General features: G+C 34.9%; 1 protein-coding gene across 3 annotated transcripts in view; it reads right to left on the bottom strand.

Moving 5' to 3' along the window:
• The window catches only part of LOC123677155 (protein sickie), a 190,000-nt gene extending 182,931 nt beyond the window's left edge, over positions 1-7,069 (bottom strand). For all 3 annotated transcript variants that reach the window (XM_045613695.1, XM_045613697.1, XM_045613696.1), the window contains exon 1: positions 6,837-7,069. The gene's annotated coding sequence lies outside the window, so the exon portion shown is untranslated. The remainder of the gene's footprint in view (positions 1-6,836) is intronic.
• Between the last annotated feature and the right edge of the window lie 20,035 nt (positions 7,070-27,104).

The raw sequence follows: 27,104 nt of genomic DNA, 5'->3' as shown, positions 1-27,104 counted from the left end.
ATTAACGGTTCAATTAATAATGTAGAGGGAACACCAATTAATTAAGTTCTCGACAAATTGCTGAAAGGTCTCGATTTCTTCTATACCCCGCAGAATTTCTGTTTCTTATATTCAATTCCTTTTTCCGTTTTTTTTTGGCTATTCATATATCTGAAGTTGGGCGTTTTTGAGAACTAAAAACAAGAAAAACCTTGACTCGAGGTCAGGAGCTTTTGGGCAGTTCTTTAAATTGTTATTGATGCACTTTTTCCACGAAATTTCAAATGAAAAATGAACCATACTACTAATGTAGTTTTCTAAACATAAATTTGAAGTTGAAGCCTTCTGGTCAGATATAAATTTCTTAAAAATATCGAATGAAATTTTCAACACAATGTCTATATAGAGATGTTCCTAATTTGGCCAAACGAAAATGAGAGATTCTTTGGATAGTCCTTTTTGAAATCGCTACAGGTCCAGCAAATAAGCACCAAAACTACCTAATAATTACTTCATTGATAACTAACTGGATATTTATGATAATTGATGAGATTTTCTTGAGGTTTTCGAGAGAATTGTTTGAATTTTTTTTCGAAATCGGTAGCACATACGAGAAAACTATTAAAAACCAAAGACTTTAGTACTAGATCAAAGTTTCTTCTTACATTTTTCAAACTACCAGTGGTTCATCAGAAAGACGTTCTAGAGGAAAAAAGCGGACACTGCTCCAAAAAAAATAAGCCTGTGAATTTTAAATCGAAATTGGCATTTCATGGGATGTAAACTCTAAATTGGAATATCTATGCCAATTTTCAGTTAAATATCTTGTGGAGTGCAGATGCTATAAGAAAAAAACTTGAAAAAATAAAACTTTAAGAACTTCAACTCGAAAACAATGGAACCCACGTTTATAGGACCTTTTTATTTCAAAATTATCCGAAGGATTTCTCATTCTGTATTCAAATTCGTCTATTTTGATTTGACGAACATTCCATCCTTATTTTATCTCCTTATAGGTATCTAGACATTTTTTCGATCCTAACAAAATTTATCATTAACGTTTAAACTGCTTCTTTCTGAATTAGTTCGAATGGAAGGATATTTTTTCAATTATTCACCAAAAAAATTGCATATGAATATAACTTCGGAACCATGAAAATCATTTTGCCTATTAACCAACTCTATTGAGATATTCACACCCTGGACCTAGAAAGTCTCTATCAAGTTATAGATTCTCACTGAACATAGTAGCCAGCCGGTTGGACGTACAGAATTGATTTTGGCCTTCTCCATTAGAAAATCGAAGCAAATCATTCACAACTGGTAATCAGGAAATTGCACACATTTAGTCACAGAGATTGGACAAGCGAGGAAAAATTATTAAACTGAGAATCCAATCTTCCAATGTGCAATAGAAAATATTCAGTTATCAGAATCAATTAGCACAACTTCTAAATTTGGATCATCCTTCCTTTGATTTCACCTTTCAGCTGAGGAAATCACTGATAAATTTCATCAACTAATCGGCCATCTTCTTTGATCCAATCCATTAATAGCCCAGTAGCCTGGCTTTGAAAATATTGCATTCAGCTGTTAGAAATACTTGAAGATATATTGGACAGAAAACAAATCATTTAAAAATCCCAGTGAGTGTTCTTAGAAAAACTGGTCATACAAAAACAGTCGCTTTTAGTAAGACGGTGGGTGTTGAATTATAACAGAGAAAGCACATGGCAATTTTTTATTGGCAATTTTGCAAAGCTCATGTTCTTAGAATCGGCACGCAGTGGTTCAAGGTCCAACATATAAGCGCAGAGTTCTGAATATGGAAAAAGTTTAAGTTTAACGTTCACGTACCAACATTGTTTGAACTACAGTGTGGTTGCATTTTTGTTGGGATGATTCATAACTGCATATTCAACTGGAAGAATGGTTTATAGAATTCATACATAGGGATTGCCTAAACTGTCAAAACTGATTAGTTCATCTTTCAAAAAACAATGCGCAAAAAATTTCAGGCGTAACGAGTTTTCTTGTAAACAGGTTGTTCCTTAATTGGAGGTACAAAGCAAAATGAGGGATTCCTTGGATAATTCCAAGAAAAAAATGTCCTAAGAATATGAGCCTGTAAACGCTTTGGTCTAGAGATACAGGGAGTTTCTTGTAGTGCTTCTTTTTTTTGACGATTAGAACATTTTATCGAATCTGTATTAATCTTCGCTACAAATTGACTAAAATAAGTTCCAGAACATAATTCAGTCATTCATCACATCCAAGATCACATCTCACTAACTGCATATTTATAATGATTTGGATTTTTCTGAGGATTACTACTGAATTGTTTGAATTTTTTTTTCTCTGAATCGTTAGCAGATACGACAAAACTGCAAGAAACCAAAAAAAGGAGAGCTGGATCATCGTTTCTTTTTACATTTTCCTGAACTATGAGTATAGTCCACCAAAAAAAATGTTCTGTATGAAAGAAGCCAGAAAAAAGATCAACCTGTAGATTTGCATTCAAAATTAGCATAACACATGATATAAATTTCAAGTTGGAATATCTATGCCAAATTTAAATTAAATCTTGTGCAGGAAAAGTACTATGAGAAAAAAACTTGAAAAAATCAAACTTTAACACCCTGTATCTCGATAAGAAAGCGTTTGCGGGCCCAGGACTTTTTTTTTTTAAATGACCCGAGGAATCTCTCATTTTCATTTGTACCTACCTCTACATTGTGAATTATTTTCAAATCCATAATTTAACTATATCATTATGATTGTATATTATATTGAATGAAATATATTTATTTTAGTGATTCCCGAATAAATATGCAAACTTAAATATTTGGAATCCCATATTTTTCCTAATTGTCGAATTTATAATAAGCAGAATATTTATTATTTTCTGTATCTACCTGCTGAAATACAAGATTTGGCAAGTTTTGCTCTCTTAGTGTCATCGGTTGTTTCACGTCGTTTGGCGCGCTTGAAGTTTGTTTTCTGAATTTCTGATATATTTAGGTGTTTATTTCAATATATTTCGAGTCAATATGAAATGTTGATTCACTATGGGACATACGAAGTGCGTTCTTTGTGGAGAACCTCGAGAATTGAGTGAAATATCGTATCAATGATATGTTTTCATTTCCGCTCGCTTCATGTCAAATTTGATATTTCATGTTGTGGACAAAATTTGCTTACTGAAAATGGCAGCATATGCTTCCCCTATCTATGTTTATTGTACTATGAGTCGGGCAGACGTCGAACATTATTGTTCGAGATATTCCCGGCTCAAAACTCGAAAATTACAGACATTTAGACAAAATTATGAAAAATGTCCAAGAAATAAATAATTCTAAATGTGTAACAACTCTAATATCACTCAGTATTCATCAATATGTTTGGGTTCATTAATTCCCATCGAATTTATCTTCATCACTGGACACGAATCCATTCATTTTTTCAATTGCACGGTCATAACTCAGTGGCGTGCACCCCGAGGTTCATCGATTCGCATCATTTCCACGATATCACATGACTTTTCGAGGGAGAATTATGGCATACGCCAGTCTTGTCGAAGGGTTCTCGACTTATGTAACGGCAGGCTCGACAGGTATGAATTCCATGGAAATAATTCACGTGAGCACACTTTCGGGCCCCCATTTATAGAAAAGTCCGCCCGGTTTCGAACGATGAACGAATTCTTCCTTTCAACAGCGCGTTTGCGAAGTTTTCGACTGTTCTTTTGCTTTTGGGGTGGTGAGAACTATCGAGGAAGAAGTTACGTGACTGAAAATTGCGAAGGAGATATTTGGATCAATTTGGAGAAAACGGGGTGAAACTTCTATGAAGGAAGGGAGAGTAAGTGAATAAATAAGATGTGTATACTTGGAAATTGTATAAAAATTCAAAAAAGCTTGCTGCTTCGGTATTATAGTGTATTTATTTTAGCATTGTCATGACGTCACTGATGACGTATCCGAGATGCCAACTGTACCTATCCATCTTGAAAACGCACACAAAACTATGCAATTTCTGAACTTTGTGTTGTCAGTCAATGTACTTTTTCTGATTTCGCAATAAAGATTACTTTTGATTATTTCCATCTGCTAAACTAATGCTTATCGGCATTTACGTAACATAAAATATTTGATTCATCAGAATTTGAAAGAATGATAATTAATCTTACAGAATCGCTGATGTCATGCTATTGCTGACATAAATGAACTATACCAGAGGTATGGAAATGCCAGTCCAAATAGTTTCGGAAAATTTTTGACATTTTTATTTGTAATTCAGAACAAATAGTTGAAACTCCACAGAGCTAGAAGATTATAACGAGCCATTATCTATAAGATTTGGAGATTTTTCAATTTGGTTGAGATCATTATTCAAAACACTCAGATAGCTTATCCTCTCGCAAATGGTTGAGCTTTGTTCCAGAAATATTTTCAGATAATTAGGAGGTTGATGGATGATTTAACCCCAAAATATAAAGAAAAATCTGGAATTCTTTGAAACAGAATACTCAAAAATTATTTTATTTTAGGTCATTATTTCCAATAATAAACGCTCAGATTCGTTCAAGAAAATATTTGAACTACTTAGCATACACAAATTTTAAACGTGTATTAAGTACCACGATTGTAATGAATACAATTACACCGAAATAATTCAAAATTTTTCATTTTTTAAATATTATGATGATGCATAGTATCACCTTGTTGTTCAGATATATTTAAATTATGATTTCAATAAATAAAATAAAGTTCAGAATATTTTATCTCTGGAAAATTTTCCGGATATAATTCGTATAATCCCAAATATGTCGAGCTTCTGGAATTTATAGGGTAGGAACACATTCATAATTGCAATTCATCCCAAGTTGAGTTGAATTAACTTCTGCTCTCTATAAACGGAATTTCAGATAGTCTATCAACCCCTCAATTGATTTACGAGGGTCTCTTAATGACCATAAAGTGGAGAGTACACTGTCCATTTTCGAAGTTCACCCAAAATTCCATGTAATATCTCCGAAGGGCAATTCGGACCAAGTTTCATATCCCCAGAAGCTCAGAATCCGGCCAAAATGAAAAAAAAAGCAATGCAGTCTCGAAAGACTATATTCATTCTCTACAATGCAGAAATATACTAAGGAGATGAAGGAAAAAAAAAGCAAGCTCAAACTTCAATTTATAAGATGAGAAGGAGATCAGTTTTCTGAAAACTGAAAGAAGAAAAACATTTCGGAAATATCCCATTTTTTCCCATTGATTTCATTTTCAATAAAAATTTCCATAGGAGAAATTAATGAAAGGTATTGTAATCAAGCATTTCCGTAAGTTCAAGTTTTTTAACTGCAAATCATTCAAAAAGCTTCTCAGAAAAGTCAGAGAAATGACGGTCTTCAATAAGAGTGAAAATGAAATACTTATATTTTGGATGCTGTTCGACTAGAAGCATTGTACGTAATCTGCTCAGTAACCTAGTGACCAACAAATTATGCAAGCCCCTGAAGAATAAGATTATGATCATGTAACGTAATAATTAATCTTAGATAGACTTTGATATGAGAAATGACAACAGTTAGGTTTACTACTGCTTCTGAACGCTGACACTTTATGGGAGAACATGTCATGAAGATTTTAACAAGATTACTCAGAAACGGTGCTGTCATAATTTTTGCAGTAAATTCCGCTATACACATTTTTATACAGGAACGTCACCATTTAGAAATACGAACTGAATATTTCTGAAATGATGTCTGCGTGTTATAAAATGGTGAAAACAATATTCAAAGAATAACTGTTTTGGTTGATTTTGTGGTACATAAGATTGAATGTAAGAGGAAAGATGATAGTCTATGAAAGAGTGAACAATGATTTGAAAACGATAGAAATATCAAAATGATTATTTGCATTGACTAAATTCGATGGACGCATAAGAATTGAGTAAGATTCAGAGGGATTTGTAAATTTGTTGAGAATAATTAGTCAGAACACTCAGACAGCTCATTCTCTTCTGTGCAGTTGGGGCTTTGTCTAAGGAATATTTTTAGATACCTAATTGATAAGATGATGGATAGCTTCAGTTGAAATGTCAGAAAAGACTAAAAAACATTGCTTTTCTTGAATCTGCATAACTGATCTTAATATTATCTTATTCATTTTCAATGATATAAATTTGGATTCAACCAAGGAAAAAATGTTTTCAAAACTTCCTGAATATGAAGCACGAATGAAAAATCCATCCTAGAGCTTTTCTTAGGAAAAAATGAGGGCTATTTGCATAAATTTGGTACAACAATCAGTTGGGTAAACTAACACTATAGTAGTGAAATGAATTAGTGAAGATTTGAGTGGAATTGGCAATGTTTAGAAAACTACGAAACTTTGAAATTGTTAACTAACTCTTATTCAACAGAATCCACAAAATGAAAGAAAAATCCATACTTAAGTCGTCCAGAGCTTTTATCAGAAAAAATTATACTCTTGCATAAATTTGATACAACAATAAATGGCTACACTGATACAAAAGTTGAAGATGAAATAATAAAATTATTTGTGTGCAATTGCTAACATTCAGAATACTACGAAACTCTGAAAATGTCAAAAAACTCTTATCCAACAATTGAGATATCTTCCCAGATTAATTCAGCCTCCCTATATTAATCCCCACAATCTTCCGCACTTTCGAAATCCTATTTCTAGTAAGACTTCGGCCTGACAAGTTTATTTTCGAAGACACAACTCGCAACTCTCTGAACCGCAGCTGCCAACAATTACCAATTTCGCAACTCCGAGAAGCACATCGACAAACAAATTCTACAGTTACACTTTATCCACACAAACATCTACCATTTCTCAACGGGATCCCGTCAAAAAAACCATTGTGCAATATTTTTGAACTAAAGGCCGCACACACCCCCGGACTTGTCCGCGAAACTTGCGCGCACACGTGAATTTCCCGAGGCGGCCGTCACAACAAACTTTCCCGAAGGCTGCCGACGCCCGCGGCTTTTCCGCGCTTCCGCTCGCTCAGCAGCGCTTCCGGTCGGTGCGTCTGGATTGCATCGCGACGGTTGGGACGTAACTATTCTGTCGCACGGCACGGCGCCAAGTCGGTACATGCGGGCGCACGCGCAGGCGTCGTCTGTGTTCTGTGACAGCAGCGTCGCGGCGATCTTGTGTTTGATTGCTCCTTCCGCCTCACCTGGAGATAATGGGGCGAGACTTCCCTTCGCGTCGAGGAATCTTGATTATTTCCAACTGTGGTTAGTTTATATTTCGAACATGCATTGCATGACGTGATGGGGAAAGAAGTCGAGTTCAAGTTGATGGATTAAAATAGATCGTCTTATTCTATGAATAAAGTTGTACGTGGTAGTTGTGAATTGTAGTGTGTGGAGCTTTAGATGGTATTTTTTAGGTGAAAAACGCCGGAAATGTTGTGTTTTGGAGGGGAAGTTAGAAGCTTTTGGGCGCTTCTTCAAATCACTGATACATGTATCTAATTTCTTTCACAAAATTGAGCATTAACATACACAAACGTTATGTTCCAAAAAATTAGTAGATCTTCACTCAATAGACTCACTAAATTGATTTTTTTGTCACAACTTTCTAAATATTCGTAGTTTTCATAATAGGTGCTGTCCTTCTTAAACCCGCTACTCACCGGGCTCCCGATTTCGAGCATTCAGAGCGTCTTCCAGTCGAGCAGTCAAATTCAGTCTTTGATTTACAGTCAGGCGGCCGAGTCCCGAGCTGCCCACCTGTAAATAGACTGAAAGCCGGCTTCCAAGGAGCTTGTTGAGTGGGCGCCATCAATAATTATATTAGAATACACAGCTAAAATGTAAAAGAAAGTGCTTTAAACTAAAGGATGTTTTATTAGAGCTATAAAACTTCAAATTGCAATAAAACAACGATGGATTATTCGATTGACATGAATTTTATTTATCGCATTACATTTTAAATATTATTTCTGGCATATGACCGCCACGGCTGGCTCGGATGTAGTCCAATCTGGACGTCCAATTTTCGATTACTTTTTCCAACATTTGTGGCCGTATATCGGCAATAACACGGCGAATGTTGTCTTCCAAATGGTCAAGGGTTTGTGGCTTATCCGCATAAACCAATGACTTTACATAGCCCCACAGAAAGTAGTCTAGCGGTGTTAAATCACAAGATCTTGGAGGCCAATTCACAGGTCCAAAACGTGAAATTAGGCGGTCACCAAACGTGTCTTTCAATAAATCGATTGTGCCACGAGCTGTGTGACATGTTGCGCCGTCTTGTTGGAACCACAGCTCCTGGTTGTTCAATTTAGGAATGAAAAAGTTAGTAATCATGGCTCTATACCGATCACCATTGACAGTAACGTTCTGGCCATCATCGTTTTTGAAGAAGTACGGACCAATGATTCCACCAGCCCATAAAGCGCACCAAACAGTCAGTTTTTCTGGATGTAACGGTGTTTCGACATACACTTGGGGATTAGCTTCACACCAATTGCGGCAGTTTTGTTTGTTGACGTAACCATTCAACCAAAAGTGCGCTTCATCGATGAACAAAATAAAATGGACTTAGTGCGCGATACGTATTCCGCACAAACCCATTATTTTCGACATAAAATTGCACTATTTGCAAGCGTTGTTCAGGCGTGAGTCTATTCATGATGAATTGCCAACCCAACCAGAGAATAAATCGTTTGACAGCTGTTAAATCGGTCGCCATATTGAACAGTAATGCCTACTTAAAGTTATATACCTCGAAAAAAAACACCCGTTACTTTTAAGTTTAAGATCAAGGTTGATTCAAAAAATTAAATCTTTTGATGAATTACAAATTAAACCATTGAATTCAAATGAGTCCTAGTTCCTAGTTGTAGAAGGTTTAATTTTCAAGGTTTCTCACATTAGATAACCTTCATCCAGAATAATTCATTTGTACCTAACCTAACCTAACCTTCATCCAGAATAATTCATTTGTATTTTATAGAAAAGTATGCTTCGTTTATACATTCCTCACGTTATGTCATTATATAGCATGAATTTTCGTGTTGTTTCTCATAACCTACTATAAGGTTTCAATAGGTTTGGTTTTAGTATTTTCGAATTGAAAAGAAATGAATGCCATAATCATATCTGTGCTAGTTTTGTCCCATCAACTAATTTATTCGTCGACTCAAAAAATGAAATAAATACCAACTCAAACATTTGGATTCAGTTTCGAATCAAAATTCCGAAATCACTGACATTTGAGCACCCAGAGTAAGACACAAAAACAAAGCTAAGACAGCTCCTGTCCTAATTAGCAATGACAAAGGACTAAAACATGGTTATCATATTCATTCCCAACAGTTCACACAACATTATTAATATAACTACTCAGAACCGATTTGAACAAATCATCTGTACCTAGATACTCCAAAACAGATTTATACAGTTTGGTTTTTGATCGATTTGAATCTACTGATAAGTTTCCCAGTTCACAGTGTCATTCAGTAACTCCTTTAGAAGTGTTGATACGAACGGACAAACTCCCTGATTTATAACCAGCTGAGTTGTACTCCTTAATTCAATTTACGGTACAATTTTTCCGTCACTGAGCTCAAAACAAGAGAGATTTACGTTGAATCAACGTTTGTCAACAGAACATCCGGCGTCTGAATTTTTAGAGCTATTTCGAGATCCCCACCTTGTTTTTCCACCAGCTTTTGATGTAAATTTCAGATCTTTCCTAGCATTACCTTCGGGGCTATAAATACATATTTCTTGCAACAGATACTGTTACACTTCGTGAAACTCTGTTGTGAGTCAGCTTAACAGGTAGAGCAAACAAATCGACAGCATTTGATAAACTCATTAATTCAGAACTGGGAAAACCTATGATTGTCCGTTGTTTTTTTTAGATGTATGTTCATATGGGACATTGAATCAGTAGCTTTTGTGAGTTGAAATTTTCCCTGAAAGTTTCATTAAGTTGATCCTCAAAAATATCATTCTGGAAATTCATCGCTCCATAATACTCAAATTTCTGATTTTGTTTCAACAAACTTACAGAGTAGTCCAGATTTCAGTTCAATAACGTTGGCGTTAAATAGAACAACTTTTTTCATGAAAAAAATTCCTTATAAACATACCTATATCCGAGCCTATATCCTAACAAGCTTCGTTTTCAAGATACTTAGTGTTAAAGTTTGTGAAAAGTTTTTTACTTATAACTCTAGTACTATTACATTCTTTATTTCAACTTTTGAGTATTGTCCAGATAGTGTTATATTCCGAAGTAAGTGTCTTCTGCCAAAATTATCTAGTGGCTTTGATATATGGGTGCGATGATCCTTTTTCTATTGAAAATCTACTCCACTGTCTTATATTCGAAAAAATTGATTTCTGGAATGAACAGAATTTCGCTAAAAAAATGGTCTTCTTAATTTCTCTCAAAGAATAGTTTTCGAGATAATCGAGGACAAAGCAAACAATATCCACAAAAATTTATAAAATTATGTTTTCAAATTTTCCCATTAGTGAATGAAAGTACAAAACTTTGCGTAGTTTATTATAACACTTTCAGATGGCAGTTGAAAATAAGAGGAGCATTATATGTATAACTCTTGAATCAGAATATCTGTGTTGAAGAATAAAGTTCTTTAAGAAAAAATGTTTTTTACTGGTTAGAGCTTATTGAGTGAAGTGTTACATGAAGTCTCTTTTCCTTGAACCAGGATAGTGGATTCTATGGCTCCAGCATAGATCCAGATTTATTAAAATTCTTCTTCTCCTTCAATCACGACAGTGGCTTCTGTGAATGAGAAATTTGGCAGATGACAGAAAACCATAAAAAATAATAAATCAGAATATTTAATTTTAATTGAGACAATTTTAGACACAAAATTCGAAGATATTTTTATGAAATTTTTTTTTTCTTTTGATTTTCCAAATAGGCATAGAAAAAATGATTTTCGTCTGGAATATTTCACATCGAATCTATCAACTCTCGTTTCACCAAAATATTCTGTGAAAATTTGAGAATTTCTTTCACAGTTTTATACCACAATTTTCATTGCTATTTGGTAACTATTTAGACTAGATGTAACACGATTTTGATGGTTCAGAAGCACGTGTTCAACTCTCCAGATTAGGGAAGCGCCTTATCTCCCCTGTTAACTAAAAAAAAAAGTGGCAAGAACATAAGTCAACTAACACCTCCCTAATAGCGGTGATGGTTTCAAGAAATGGAGCTCAAATGACGTTGAGTGCCATACCTCAGGAAGACATTAATTACCTTGTTACAAACATGTTCCACGGTGTTCAAGGAGAGGTAGGTTGTCGCAATGGCATTCGGAAACCCATCAAGTTGACAAGACTTCCTCGTTTTTATAGGGATTTTTCAACCATGTGATTCCGAAAGATTTCGATATGAAGTACAGCTGAATAAAACTCATATCGAACTCGGTTGAGTTTGTTAATGGACAAAATTCGACTTGGGGTTCCGTAAAAATGATCGTTTGAATGTTTGTTTTCGCGTTAATTTCAAAACTGCAGGTTCGATCGAGATGAAAATAGAATGTAGAATTGCCATTTCAAACCTTAAGCGATATTTTGATTAATATGACGAGATCAGCTGTTGCTGCAGCTAAAGACAGAATATATACGGAACCAATTGAAATTACAACCTAAAAAATGAAGATATGAACTAGACCCCCAATTTTCCAAAAATTAATTCAAATTTCACATGAATAAATCGACATCAGTGAGCATGGTCGTGGTATATGTAGGTATATATGTCTGATGACATTTTTCATTCTTAATTGCCAGACTTTACTCTTTCCAATATAATTAATAGAAGTTTGTTTCATTTTCATCTGGATCGTTTGTTTTACATGAGCGTACAACTTTGCTTCAGCCGTTTTTTTCGAAATTCGAGGCTTTATTGTAAAAAACTTATTAGTAGTAGTTGCGTACGAATCCTGCGTTGAAAAAACTGCTCATCTTTTTGAGCGATCCACGAATTGATTCCTTGTTTCTGAATCATTCCATTGACTTTCAGGCGTTTTATAATGATCCTGCCAATTCTTGTTGCGTTTGACATGAGTCTTGATCAACTAATGCCTCCAATTCTGCATCTTCGAAAACCTTCTCTCTTCCATCGCCATGCTAGTCTTCGACATCAAAATTACCGTTCTTGAAGCGTTGAAACCACTTCCGGCACGTTATTTTACTGATAGCTACCTCACATAGGTATTTGAGAGCATTCGATGAACCTCAGCCGCAGATTTCTTCATATTAAAGCAGAAAATTAATACCTTGCGCAAATGACGCGAATTTGGCTCGTAAGCACACATGTTCAATCGAGAATAACAAATCGACTAATATTTCGATGTTTACAAATACCTTAGATTATTTTATGACATCTACGATCTATTAATTTCGACTACCACTTATAATACCTCTCAGCCATCTATTGCAAAGCGGCGGAAGCAAAGTTTTACACCAAATATTTTGTTCGAAACAACAATGTACCGTGTTGAAAGACTGCTACGTCGTTTTTACAGAGCACAACATTTTGGCATGTTAAGTCATCTAGATATATAGATTGTAGAAAATTGGACTGCAAATTATTTGAATGAGGCAATTTCGATTTAAGAACTTATTATCAAATTATGTCAAAAAATGTTGTCATATCCACTTCAAAGTACTTGTTCAATAACATGAATGAGGAATGATGGAAAATATCGTAAGTTACACAAGTACATATAAGTGGCCTCAAAGCACTCACAACAGCTTGCATTTTGATGGATAAAATTTAAGGAAATTCGATGTGTTTTTATTAAATTTGAAGTATTTGAAAATGAATTTCCAAGGACGAAATTCATGATTAAATTGTTTCATCATTCCAATTATACAAATTCCAAATTAGATACTTCTTTTATTTTATTTTTTCGAATTTGTTATCGTTATTTCTGGTTCTAAATGAAGATAGTTTCCAATAAAATGCCTTCGGTAAGAAAAAAACTTCGCACTCATAAATTGTTATTCCATTGGGGCCCTACAAAACATCCACATTTCTCAGTCTTGGTATTCTACTTGTAACTTGGGGTGGAAGTTACCCCAAAAATATATAGATACATATACAACCCCCACCGGATAGAAGCAATGCAGCTGTCAGTAATTATCACTTCATAGAGTATCCTAAACTAACCTTATCTACGTTATAGGTTTAGAATTTTACTGGAAATGTTCGGTTATTTATAGATCAAGGGAGGAAAACACAATTTTTAAATCGAAACCGAACAGCAATTCAAATGATTTATGAGTGGGTTCACTATGTCCAAACAAGTCTCAAGAGAAAACTATAATTATCATTCTTTAATTTATAAATGAGTTCATAGTAAATACAAATTTCAGTATCAACCAAAATGTATTCATTTATTATTGAAATATATTTGAGAAATCAGTACTGTTGCAAGTGTAATTGGTGAATAAACTTGAAGAATATACAATATTCAATTCCGCTAAAACTATTGTTTCCAGTTGAATTTCCATCAAGTAAATTCTAAGAGAAAAAAATGAAGTTTAATAATAAATTAAGACATTGACAAATGAACTTTATTCCGTTAATTGACTCTTCCAGGTCCAATTGTTGGGTGCTAAAAATCAACAATCTTCATTAAAGTCATAAACATGTAGGTACGGCATATGGATAAGATTTAAATTACATTCTTTCTGTATTTACTACTTTCCGGATTTATTATCCATAGATTTTTAATCAGACAAACGTAATTAATTCCTAATAACAAATGGACATACGGAATATTTCACATATTTTATCGTTATTTACTTCTGTGGAACTTCATTAGCGAAACCATTGAAAATTTTAATGGAGTTCCTGCTGGAGTCGATGGTTATGGTAGAGACAATTAAAGACAAAATGAAACTAGTTGATCTCCTTAATTCAGCACATATCAAGTGAATTATAGCACTCCAGACATAATAAGTAATGACCATTTAGAACGAATAAAGGATATCAGACAATGGCCTTTAATGAACATAGAGATAATTGGTTATGGAGAGTGTTATTAATATTGGCAATATCTTTCGTCGCCCATTCAGTGACAGTTATGATGACAGAATGGAATTGGCGTGTAAATGCACAATATGGCAGAATTATTCCCATATCCTTCAAAGGATCAGGCAGGCAAAAAGGTTTTCCGCGCAAATTGCATTCAGGAAGAAGCTCTTATTCTCACTGAACTTAAGTTATGGGTAGTGGAGATCAAAGATCATCAGGAACAAATAAAAGTTTGGAAGAAACATTTCTTATCTTTGGTGAACATCAATAATGGTATGTATCGCTTCAATTTCATATTACAGACATTACCTACTGCTTTTATTTTTTAATGAATCCAGAGAAAAAGCTATTTTTAGAATGAGCGTTGATCATCTGTTCATGACTTCTGATAATTAAATGAGGCATAGGTCCGAATTTTTTTTTCTTACCAAATCTATACACTGCCATATTTTATTTCAATAATTGGATTTTCATTGGCAGACGGTCATCGATTTTATTGCGTTAACTCATTTATTGTATTAAAAATACCACTCCGTTCACCAGATGGATTGGAAAGCGAGATTTTATGCTGGTTTTGGAAAAACTTTAGAGTGCAGGTTCCAGAGGTGGCATAGCTTATTATGAAAATTTAAAATAGCTGAATCTTCAGCCAGGCAGAATCGGAAAAAATGTTCTTTTTGCTCAAAAAAACTTCCTATTAAAAGAATATTCTATATAAATCTCGGACTCAACTTGAATAGTATGAAAGGGTATTTATTGGTACGATGTTCATCATGAAAGATAAAAGAAAAAGGTAGAAGTATATTCTTCAGTCTAACAAGATGATCTAGGGGTGAGATATCGGATGAGCAATTAGTCTGGGATATTTACCCAATACCTAAGGGATTATCTCGAGAGGATAAATTGGTATTAATTGCTTCCAACAGAAGTGTTCTCTGCTGATTGGGAAGATTCCCTAAGCAATCAAATTGATTCTTCGAAACTGGCCGCTGAATAAATGATGTTGAAACACTTCACTCAATAAGACTCGGCATAACTAGTAAAAACAACTTTTTTCATCAACATAGTATTTGAGAGGTCCGTGAAGAATAATTAAGGAGATATAACGATTTTTGAAGGGACATTCAATTTTTTCCAAAATTTCGAGTTCAAATTTCCTCACAACCGTGAGCTCTACGAAGATTCGGTGAGCGGTGCCAGAATTGACGATTTCTGATTAGCCGAATTTCGATCTCACCTGAAAATTTTTTTGTCGAAAAATTTGCACAATATTTTTTCATTCATTTTTCAAACAACAACAAATGTAGCATCACTTAACCTTCAATATTTCGATCGATTATTGTATTTGGTGTAATAAATAGTTTTTTATTTGATTCCTTAATATTGAGCCTAGTAAGATCAATCAACAAGTTTAGTTTATACAAAGAAAATCCGACCGATTGAAAATTTACTTGTATAATATGGATTTCAAGCTTCATGCAAAATTGTATGTCGATCGTGTCGGAAGAACTGAAAAGTATTCAAGAGAAGTGTTGAAAAAATTACAATTGAATTACAATTTCATTCATGCACATGAATGAAAAATCGCACTTGACATGAAGTCAGTGTTTATCATATTTTTTTCTGAATAAATATAGCTAGAAGGAAATGCTTTAAGAATGCATCGTATTTTCTATTAAAATTTACTTTTTTACAGCCTTGTAAAAATTGTAACTCATTAAAAGCAGTAGATTCCACTACAATGAATGAGCCTCAAGTTGTTGGCATTTCTCCCTCCAAAAAGCATTTTAACTTCATGAAAACTTCGCACCATCAAATCCTCAATCTTAATCCACATTATTTTCACTAATTTTAATATCTTCACATTCAGCAAATACATACTCATTTCCTCTCTCATCTTCACTTTCCTGTTTCATTTATGCAACTCCATAATTTTCCTCATGCACACAACTGATTGAAAGGAAATGAAAAGGCAACCCCTCACGAAAATATGTCATCGGAAAATAATGAACGTCAAAAATGTTGACATTAACCAATAACAACTGAGTCATGCAATCGAGAGATAATGACAAGAAATGTTGACAAACCTATTCCGAACACATACTGGGAAAATGAACTTATCTTCCTTCGTTTTTCCGGACCCTTACGAATACTGCAGGGTGTGAAAGAGAGGGTGCTTGCGCCAGGGAAATTCAACCCGTAATTACTTGTAAATTGACTTCATAAGCAATGACACTCGAGTAGAAATCATAGGAGCATTGCACCAAGATTGCCCTCGCTTCGAAGGGGTGCAAAAATTCGAACGTAATCTTGACGGGGTTCGAAGGACTTGGTGGCCATTATCACGATATGCATGTCAGGAGAGTTTGTGTCGACGAGCTGTGAAAATTTGGGACAGAATACGTGAAGCTTGAATTCATAGCGTGCAGGAAAAATTGAATCTTGCAACATTTCTTGTTCTGTGTGAATTAACGGTGAAAAATTTTTGACAGTTCTAGCAACCAATCAAATTTTGTCATTTTGTGTTATATAAAATAATTCCACCCAATCATGTTTACATTACGAAATTCTATTTAAATGGAATGGAATTATCGAAAATTACAGCGAATATTTCCCTCCTGTCAAAAATTCTATGTATATGGAGAACACTCATCGAAAATTACAGCGAATATTTCCCTCCTGTCAAAAATTCTATGTATGTGGAGAACAATTATCGAAAATTACAGCGATAATTGCATTGTTGGAAGCGAAACTGCACTGCGATAATTGTTCTGTTCATAGATGCATAGTTTCTATGCATCTTACACAGTTCGAATCTATGGCAATTCCATTCTACATCAGTTTGACAAGCAATGTAACAGTTTATTCGGGAAATATTCCCCCGAATTACACTCGTGCATCAAAATGACCGGATAATTTCGCATTCCAGCGTGTTTTCTTTGAAAAACTGAATTTTCTCCAAAAATGAAAATGAACTCATGCAGTTTTTATGACAACACGCTGTCATGCAGAATTATTGGTAATTTTGATGCACTTGTGCAATTACTTACGATAATTGCTTAGAGGGATAAACATAGATAGGAGTATACGCAATTTTTACATGTCCCCAACATGGTTAGAGTACTTTGTCAGATTGTGATATATTTTCAAATCCACAATTTTACTATATCATTATGAATGCATATTATATTGAATGAAATATATTTATTTGATTGATTCCCGATTAACTATGTACCGACGAAAAAATTTAAAATTTCACAAAATAATTTTGAAGGACCGTAAAGTGAAGTTGATCTAGATAGCAGACATTGTGAAGATATCGTCTGAACGTGTATCATATCATTCACGAATATTTGTACATGAGAAAGCTGTGTGCAAAATGGGTGCCGCGTGAGCTCAAAATCGATCAAAAGCAACGTGTTAATGATTCTGAACATTTTTTGAAGCTGTTTAAGTGCAATAAACCTGAATTTTTGCGTCGATATGTGACAATGGATGAAACATGGCCCCATCATTTCACTCCGGAGTCCAATCGACAGTCAGCTGAGAGGACTGCATACGATGAAAACAATGCCAAAATTGCAGGAATTGGGCTTCGAATTGCTTCTGCATCTATCGTATTCGCCAGACCTGGCCTCCAGCGGTTTTTTCCTGTTCTTAGACCTCAAAATTATGCTCGCTGGAAAGAAATTAAGCGCCAATGAAGAAGTAATCGCCGGAACTGAGGCTTATTTTGAAGCGACAGACAAATCGTACTACAAAAATGGTATCGAATAGTGGGAAGATCGCTATAATCGCTGTATCGCCCTTGAAGACAACTATGTTGAATAATAAAATCGAATTTTGCCAAAAAAATGTGTTTTACTATGGTAGACCGGGACTTTTCAATTGGCCTATCAATTCCCAAAACAAATCGTTTCCAATGAGTTTCAAATAATAGCATAAAATAAAGAATATGTGCTGTTTACGATTGAAAATAAGATAGTAGAAGCACTAAATTTCCTACTCGTATTTTCCCAATTCCTCCAAACCATATCAAATTCCTACAAGTCAGGGAATATATAGATTATATCCCGATAATGTCATTCTACCGCTCCTAATGTCTATAGCATTGTTATGTCGGCTTTATGAAAAAAAAAAGATGCGATTAATCAAACACGCATCCATTGAAACGGAAAATATCGATATTATCATTAACAAGTCTGTCACTTGTTAAAACCGACCCCACATATTTCATGACAGAATTAGAAGTTGATCTGAATATCATTCCGTTTTACACGCAACAAACTTGCTCAGGAAATATTAGTTGGACATGGAAAGAAACTCACATATAATGAACAAAAGATTTGTTTTTTATTTTCTTTTTCTGCCTTATTGTCGGACTCTCCCCTTTTGTATTTTTTACAATATGTTGATTCAGTATGAATAAGTGAAAAAAGATTGAGGTGATTTGAGTGTTTTGATTTATATGAAGTGAAAATTTGTATAAAATACAAAAGCGCGTTCACAATGTTATATAGAAATTCCATGAGAATTGTACCGGGTTTTTCAACATAATTTGACCCCCCCTTTACATTTTTTACTAGAAGAGGTACAAAAAAATGTTTTCTACAAAAGTTTCACGAAATCGACTAGTGTTTTTTAAAATGATTTCACAAAACTAAATATATAGGTACAGAGTGGTCACCTGGCATGCTCAGTAATCAGTTTTCAAGTGGTAGGCTGCGATAACTCAAAATGCCCTTTTTTGAGTTATCTCGTTGGCAATTTGACAATATGTCATATCAAAAAAGGGCATTTTGAGTTATCGCAGCCTACCACTTGAAAACTGATTACTGAGCATGTCAGGTGGTTCTTAAAATTTGAAACTCTGTGGTACTCAGAATAAGAGAGATAGGTAGAGTTAGTCAAATATAGAAAAATATACAGGGTGTTCTATTTGAAAAAATGAAGTTTCAATCAATATGTGGCTCACTCTGTATATATTTCGTTTTGTGGAATCATTTTAAAAAACACTAGTCGATTTCGTGAAACTTTTGTAGAAAACATTTTTTTGTACCTCTTTTAGTAACAAAGTTAAAGGGGGGGTCAAATTATGGTGAAAAACCCGGTACCACTAGAATAGAAAGAACTGTGTAAAAATTTTTTTGTTTCCTTATAGTCATTCATTTTGAAGGAGCTACCAGGAAATCAGTGGAAAAGTTTGTCGAAAATAAAAGGGATCCATCATGTAAACAATTCGAAGCGTCATATATTTAGTTGAAGGTCAACCATTTAATAATATGGATCATTTATCACTACTGAACGTTTGAAAATTGTGAAAACTTCCTACAAAGATATGATTCGTGCTTCAAAGGCAGATTATGGTCGAAGTATTCTTCCATCCGAGCTGAGGGATTAACGGCTTGGCTTGATTTTCAAGCTACTTGGCCTTAGCTTGACTTGATTTCAAGTCAAGTACTAGTTTTTTCAATCTCGAGTCAAATTGAGTCAAGTATTTATTTATCATTTACTTGAATCATATCAAGCTATACTTGATTTTTAGCAGTTTTATCGTGTAGTGTCACATTAATAAAAAATGATGAAATGAGAAGAAACCTTGCAAAAAACACTTTCATTTATTAAACTTATTTCATAAAAGATCCGAAGATATCAAATTTTTTGAAATATAAACATGAATTAAATCAATATAAATCATAACAAAATTAAAAATAATAAAAAAAGATGTTTCTTGATATTGATAAACCTCCAAGCATTGTTCGATTTTATAATTTTCCATCCAGAATCTAAGACACATGAGGCATCTTATAGATTCATTGCCTTACCTATTGCAGATTTTTGTAACTGTAAGCAGCTCTGAAAATTTGTCTTTCAACAGGATCTGAAGATGCTGGCGTTAATAAAAAATCCTTGGCCATTTTGGCCAAGTTTGGAAAAATATTTCTGATACTTCGAAAATCTACCGATAGATTTCATAGAAATGTGAGAAAACTACTAATAAAGTCACACTGGCGAATTCTTCAGTCCCTCGGCGCTCGAGGAATCCCCTTATAAGTAAGTAATATCAAGTATCTTGATATTACGTCAAGCAATAAACATCTAAAACCAAGTCAAGCTCCAACATGTAATTTTTATACTGGCTTGATTTTAAATTCAAATATTTGGTTAAAATGTCAAGCTACTTGGCTTGATGAATCCCTACGTACAATTGGTAAGAGTGAAAAATTCTGATAACACTGGTTCTGTTACTGAGGTCTTAATGCTTTAAGTGAGAAAATACGCCATAACAACAAAGAAGATTCAAATTTTTCCATTCCTAGGTGCACGCAGCATTTGGGCCTCTCTTACGGCACATTATGTTCCCCTCGAAATGGCAGGATCCTAGCATTATATGGAGCAGCAATAAATGATAATTCAGGAAATATCTTAGGGAGCAGTTGTTTTGAAGTGACAAAGGGCAGAAACTCCGTACCTAAAAGCAATGCTTTCCTCATTTTTTTAAGACGCTTCATATTGTTCGCGAAATCACCGAGAAACCTCAGGTGACTCAAATCAAATTGATTAATGTCAGAACCAGGAAATATGAAGCAATATAATCTAATAAATTTCCCAAGCCAAGTTCGAAGCCGAATAAAGCAATCAGTGTTTTACTCGGAACAAATTCCATAACTAATTTGCAAAATGTCCCCACATCCTTTCCTTAAAATATTCATCTGCTCCATCAAAGCCACCCCTAATTTTGGAGGTGACACGGCATTTACAATTCCAGACAGATAAAGATGGCTTTCTTGACGAGGGTGAATCATCAACACGGAAACCTCAACAAGCCACTTCAGATCCCATAACAAAATTGGTATTTTCGCCCTTCTCGACCAGCCTTAGATCTCTGTCGGGTCCAATTTCTCCAAACTTAAGTGGCCCACGAGAGCTCAATTGTAATCACCTATTCCCGTGGTGTATTACAGGAGGTTGCAGGATCTGTTAAACCATGATTTATTGCGTTTTAATTCGATTCTTGTTTAATTTGACAGGGATCGGTGAATGCAATTGACTTGGTTGAAGGGCGCGTGCTTGCTATCAGATTATCTCAAGCCACATAAAAATTGTTTGGTTTATTGATGGGTCAGTTCTGGACATTTTTCGCTCGATTTGGGGAGTGTTTCGTACTCGTCCTTGGATAGTAAAGCCATGATAAATTAGTATTAGGTAGCGCAAGATCGCATGTTTAGATTCAAATGCCCAAGCTGAGGATAAGGCTGATATATTAAAATATTCGATGTGAGAGAGGATTATAATCTCCAAAATTACAGCAAATATGAGAGCTGAATTAAGATGCAAATTTCGAAGATTTGTAACTTAAGGCGTCACTGTTCATTTTGCAGTGTGTTCTTGGGAAGCATTGAGGTTCATTGAATTGTTATACCATATTCTCTTTCACAAAGACAATTTTCTTGTCAGAAATCGATGGAAACCATGGTCAAATGGAAGGGCTTGAGCTTCCAATTACTCAACTACCATGCTTATTCGTCAGATATGACCTTCAGTGATCACTGGTTTCTTGTAGACCTCAAAAAAATGCCACAGAAAAAGAAATTGATGAAGGAGTAATTGCCTAAAGTCTATTTCAAAAGCAAAGACAAATTTTTCTACAGAAAAGGTATTGAAAAGTTGGCTATATGTTGACGAATAGTGGAATTTTCAAGAAAATGCATTATTCGAGTCGAATTTTGAAAAGTTGACACGTATCCTTCCTCCATTATTTATCGATTTTTGAATAGATCAAATAAACCGTCCTTCATTCACACAAATAATTGAAAAACGTTCATTTGGGGACAGAGAAGAAGAATTCAGGTCTGAATTCGAATGTTTTCAATCAAAATATTTGAAGTTTACCCGTGGTGTCTATCAACATACTATTTGATCTCGAATGTTTTGAAAGAAAACATTCGGTGGGTGTGCAAACATTGAGATCCGTTAGATTGAGAACAACAGTAAACTTTTCATCTTTCAATATTGCTCAGTATCCTGAAAAAATGGTCAATTTATTCGGGCATATGATGTTATTTGTAGATATGTGCAAGTTCATTTGAAAATTGGAAAAAGTTAATAAGATTTCTATACCGGGTGTCGGATTACCACCAGGATAACTCTCAGGTGAATATAGAGGACAAGTGTAACAGTTGAGAAGTGTTATTTGAAGTAACATCAGGATGCTCCTTCTTGAGATACAGGGCATTTTCGAAAACATTAAGAAATTTCAAACGGCTCTAACTTTCTCATTAGATTTTGGTGATTTTTTTTGAGATTGGCCCCATAAGTGAGTCAAGTTTATAAAAATTACTGTCACCAAAATTCCAGGTCCGTAATCAACAATTTCTTTTTTTCTGAAATCAATAAAAAGCGATACTTCGCATTCTTGTCCGAAAATATTCAAATGCAGATATCGAAAGTGCAGAATAAAGCTTCCATATCCATGCATCGAATCGAATGGTCCAAATTTTCATCGTAATTTTCTGACCACATGAAGCTTGTTCTTATTTAGGGTGAGTTCCATCATCGAAAGTGGAGTCTCCTTTTTCGCGAAAAGTTTCCCTTACAAATGAAACGTGTTCCATAAAACAATCTTAAGTTTGAAGAAAGCCTTGAAGTGTCCTTCATCATACAGTCCGGATAATGACACTTTATGGCAAGAAGAAGGATACTTTTTGTTAGCACATCATCCATGACTACGAAACATAACCTCGGTCAAAACTATAATATTTGATATTAGGTGGTATCTTTTATCTTCGTTTACTTTCACTTGTAACAGAATAATATACCAATTTTTCTGTTTTTTGTCACCAAAATTTCAATTAATATGTAATATTTCCAAATGCTAGTAACAAATCACTAGTTTTCAGAATTATCAACTTTAGGAAGTTTGACATCTACGAATAAAAGAAAGCTTCATCTAAAAGAAGGTCGGAATGGGAGTCACTTTCAAGCTCCCTCCAGAGCGACTTTCTAATAGAGTGGTCCTTACTGAAAGGAGCCTTTTCGCATATTTTATGGAACTGGCTCTTAGTCTCAGTACCTGTAATTTTCAAACTTGTGCTGAAAATATTCTTACGATTCAAGAATTTGTAGTTTAATTCAAGTCTATTCGTATGGTGAAAGTACACCGAGAGAATGGTTTATCGAATTCGAGTTTGTGAAAAAAATTTTTGCTGAAATTCCTCTGTTATCAGAGTTTTAATTTTTTTTAGGAGTAAACTACAATCATAGCACAAAATGACTGAAAAATATCCGACCTGTATTTTGGTCTCACAAATGCAGTTGATTAGCACTGAAATAGCAGTGGTATGAACAAGGTATTGAACACCCTTAATGAAATAATGATGTAGAATAGTAAGGGAAACTGTAACTTCTTTAGAAAAACAAGCAAAATATTACTGCTTCCTGGCGTACCTACAAGCACAGTTGGTATAAGAAGTATAAAACAAGAAAAATATTTTCGAATGAAAAATACCGTGTCGTTACCGCCCCTGTTCCCAAATTACATCTCTTTGAACCCGAATAATAAAGTCTATTTCGATGCAAATTTTACGGTAGGAAAGGGTCCATCGCAGATCTGGAAAACAGATATGTCAAAGCTATCCTCGTATTATCTCTTCATTCATTAAAATTCGCTCAGTGCATTCTGACCAAAAGCCATACAACTGTGCACATTGCACGTTGGGGTTTCGTTTCAGTCTGAACGTTGATTGATCACCACTGTAAAATTCCATTAATAGCGGAAAACGGAAATGAAATTCCATTGAGAGAGTGGAACGTCATATGTTTATTTGCGAAAGAATTCCAGATATTTGCATTGTATGGAGAAATAATGATTCATTATATTCTGATTGAAGAACCCTCTTCACAGAATGAATATTTATATCGATTTGATTGGCCAACGAAGTAACAAATAAATGTCTCCGAATCAATTAGACGTTTTGAAGACATCTTCGAGGAATTTGAAATAATGATAGACAAGTTTATAACTCCGGAAAAAGTACCCCCTCGAGCGGGAGTCGAACCCGCAACCTCCAAATTACTAGTCTGACACTCTCACCAATCGAGCTACCATTGCTCGATTTGTGAGGTGATTGGTAATGAGGGCGGGAAGTAGAAGTATGTAATATGACACTATCTAACCTTAAATGAAGTTAGTTATGACAGCATTGTATATATGGTTGTAAATAAAAGTCTTTTATGTTAATTGCTACTTCTACGAGTATTATTGTTTTTAGTGTAGCTTCAGATATTTCCACTATTTCTCCTGTTGCTTCTCCGGAAGGTTGTTTAGAACTTTCTTGCGGATTAAAGAGTCGTTCATATTCTTGTTGTCTAAATAACTATTGAATATGTGTGGTATTATCTCATTTACCTGATGTTAAACTGAAACCTTTTCAAAATTTTGTCAAAAGCTTCAACCAACTTCCCCTTACTCAATTGTGTCAAAACTCTTTCAGTCAACAGAACTGGCTGCAATCTAAACTTTTTCATTCCGAAACCACCCCGTACAATAAACACAAATGAAAACCTGCGAAGAAAACTGAAATCTCTCCGGCTGATTGTGATACGAAAGTCAATATTTGTTCAGTGCGAAGGACGCAAGAGAAGGGATGTTAATACGATATAGGTTGAATGGGGGCTACCACGTAGGGGGCGAGACTCCTGTGGAAAAGAACAACCAGGCACCCCTCCTGCGGACGCGCGCCTTGAGAGAAATCAGATTGATCAGTGAACCATGCGGTAATTGAAGTCGCCCTCATCTATTGCTATGTCCCGAAGGGTTGAGAAATAATATGTCAGGAAAGCTATTGGGATATGATGTTAGGTGGTGTTCCTGGAAACCGTTTGGTTGTTGAAAAATTGTTTTGGTTCATTATTTCCAATGATCAACGACGAATACATTTTTTTTAGAATCACTGAGTTTCTTAGACTTCAGGGTCTTCCTTCCTCTCTTTCTCAGAAAGAAATAATTGTTTTTGTGTCGAATGTTTAGTGTGATGATTCGTGATATTGATTGTCAAAAAAAAAAGTAATAATTTTTCCTTTCGTGAATAATGCATTCATTTTAATAAGTAAAAAAATATTTATAAAGGGTGTTTATTTTAGAGCTAGAGAACTTTGAAAAGCATTAAAACAACGATGGATTATTCGATTGACATGAATTTTATTTATACGCAAGATAATCTTGTGGCATTACATTTTAAATATGATTTCTTGCATATGACCGCCACGGCTGGCTCGGATGTAGCCCAATCTGGACGTCCAATTTTCGATGACTTTTTCCAACATTTGTAGTCTAGTAGTCTAGCGGTGTTAAATCACTGATCTTGGAGGCCAACTCACAGGTCCAAAACGTGAAATTAGGCGGTCACCAAACGTGTCTTTCAATAAATCGATTTTGGCTCGAGCTGTGTGACATGTTGCGCCGTCTTGTTGGAACCACAGCTCCTGGACATCATGGTTATTCAATTCAGGAATGAAAAAGTTAGTAATCATGGCTCTATACCGATCACCATTGACTGTAACGTTCTGGCCATCATTGTTTTCGAAGAAGTACGGACCAATGATTCCATCACCCATAAAGCGCACCAAACAGTCAGTTTTTCTGGATGTAACGGTGTTTCGACATACACTTGAGGATTAGCTTCACTCCAAATGCGGGAGTTTTGTTTGTTGACGTAGCCATTCATTCAACCAGAAGTGCACTTCATCGCTAAAGAAAATAAAATGGACGTAGTGCGCGATACGTATTCCGCACAGAACCATTATTTTCGAAATGAAATTGCACTATTTGCAAGCGTTGTTCAGGCGTAAGTCTATGCATGATGAATTGCCAAACCAAACTGAGAATGAATCACTTGACAGCTGTTAAATCGGTCGCCATCTTGAACAGTAATGCCAACTTAAAGTTATATACCTCGAAAAAAACACCCGTTACTAAGAAATATGACACATCTTAGTATTTATACAACAAGAACATGAAACTACTCTTTACACTGGCGAGAAGGAACTAAAGAACCTTCCGGAAGAAGCAAAAGAATGAATGGGGTAAATAGCTGAAGCTAAACTAATAGATGTTGTCGATGGAGTGAAGTCTAAATGACACTTATCAAGCCATTGCTTTACTTGCACAATATTTTTCCCATCAAAAAACAACATTTTATCAACACACAAAATCGTTATGATCCATTTTTGAAACAACAACAATTTGAGCGTCGCTTGACCATCAATATCAATAGACTTAATTCTATATTCCAAAATTTTGACTCGCATCTTGGTACTAACAAGAAGAAAGAAATATGGCACTGACGTTGTCATCTGTACGCCAGGCTCAGGGCTTATTAAGTAAATTAAATTATAATCTCCGTATTATCGTCTGAGGACGTCTCTTATACTCAATTTACCAGTCTACAAACAAAGTATTTTCAATGCGAACAAAAGAGCTTCGTCGTCTCGCCTAAATAAGATAAAAAGAATACTGCCAAACGGCATATTCCTCCAAGTGAGAAGGATATTCTCTTCCAGAAATAACTCAATATATCTACATATTACCTTGCCCTCTTATTCGTCCAGGGCAAAGGCGTAAAGAAGGGTCGTCGGATGGAATTTTACGGAATAAACTTTATACCTTTGTGCGTTCCCCCACAGCATCTGCAATTCCTTCAGTAGACAGACGGAGGTGGAAGACAAACAAGATAATTCAATGCTTTATCGAATTCGTGCAATGATTAGGCCTGACAGCGCCGACTTTCCTACTTTTTGGGTGGGAAATATAAGTTTTGGAGGAAGAAAACTCAGCATTGGATTATTCTTTATGATGAGGATTTGGAATGAAAAAGCTAGGCCTTCTTTCGTTTCCACAATGCGCTTTTGAAGAGAGCTGAATTTAGGTAAGAATAGAAAAAAAATAAAGAAAAAATCGCATCAGCCTCAGTGTGCTTGCTCAAATTCAACAAATTTGTATTCATTTAGTTTTTTCAGCTTCAAACCAGCTCTACGAATATTGCATTC

This window comes from Harmonia axyridis, chromosome 3, assembly GCF_914767665.1.
Source record: "Harmonia axyridis chromosome 3, icHarAxyr1.1, whole genome shotgun sequence".
Classification (NCBI taxonomy): Eukaryota; Metazoa; Arthropoda; class Insecta; order Coleoptera; family Coccinellidae; genus Harmonia; species Harmonia axyridis.
The sequence above is the reverse complement of the archived record's forward strand: the minus strand, read 5'-3'. Positions and strand labels throughout refer to the sequence as shown.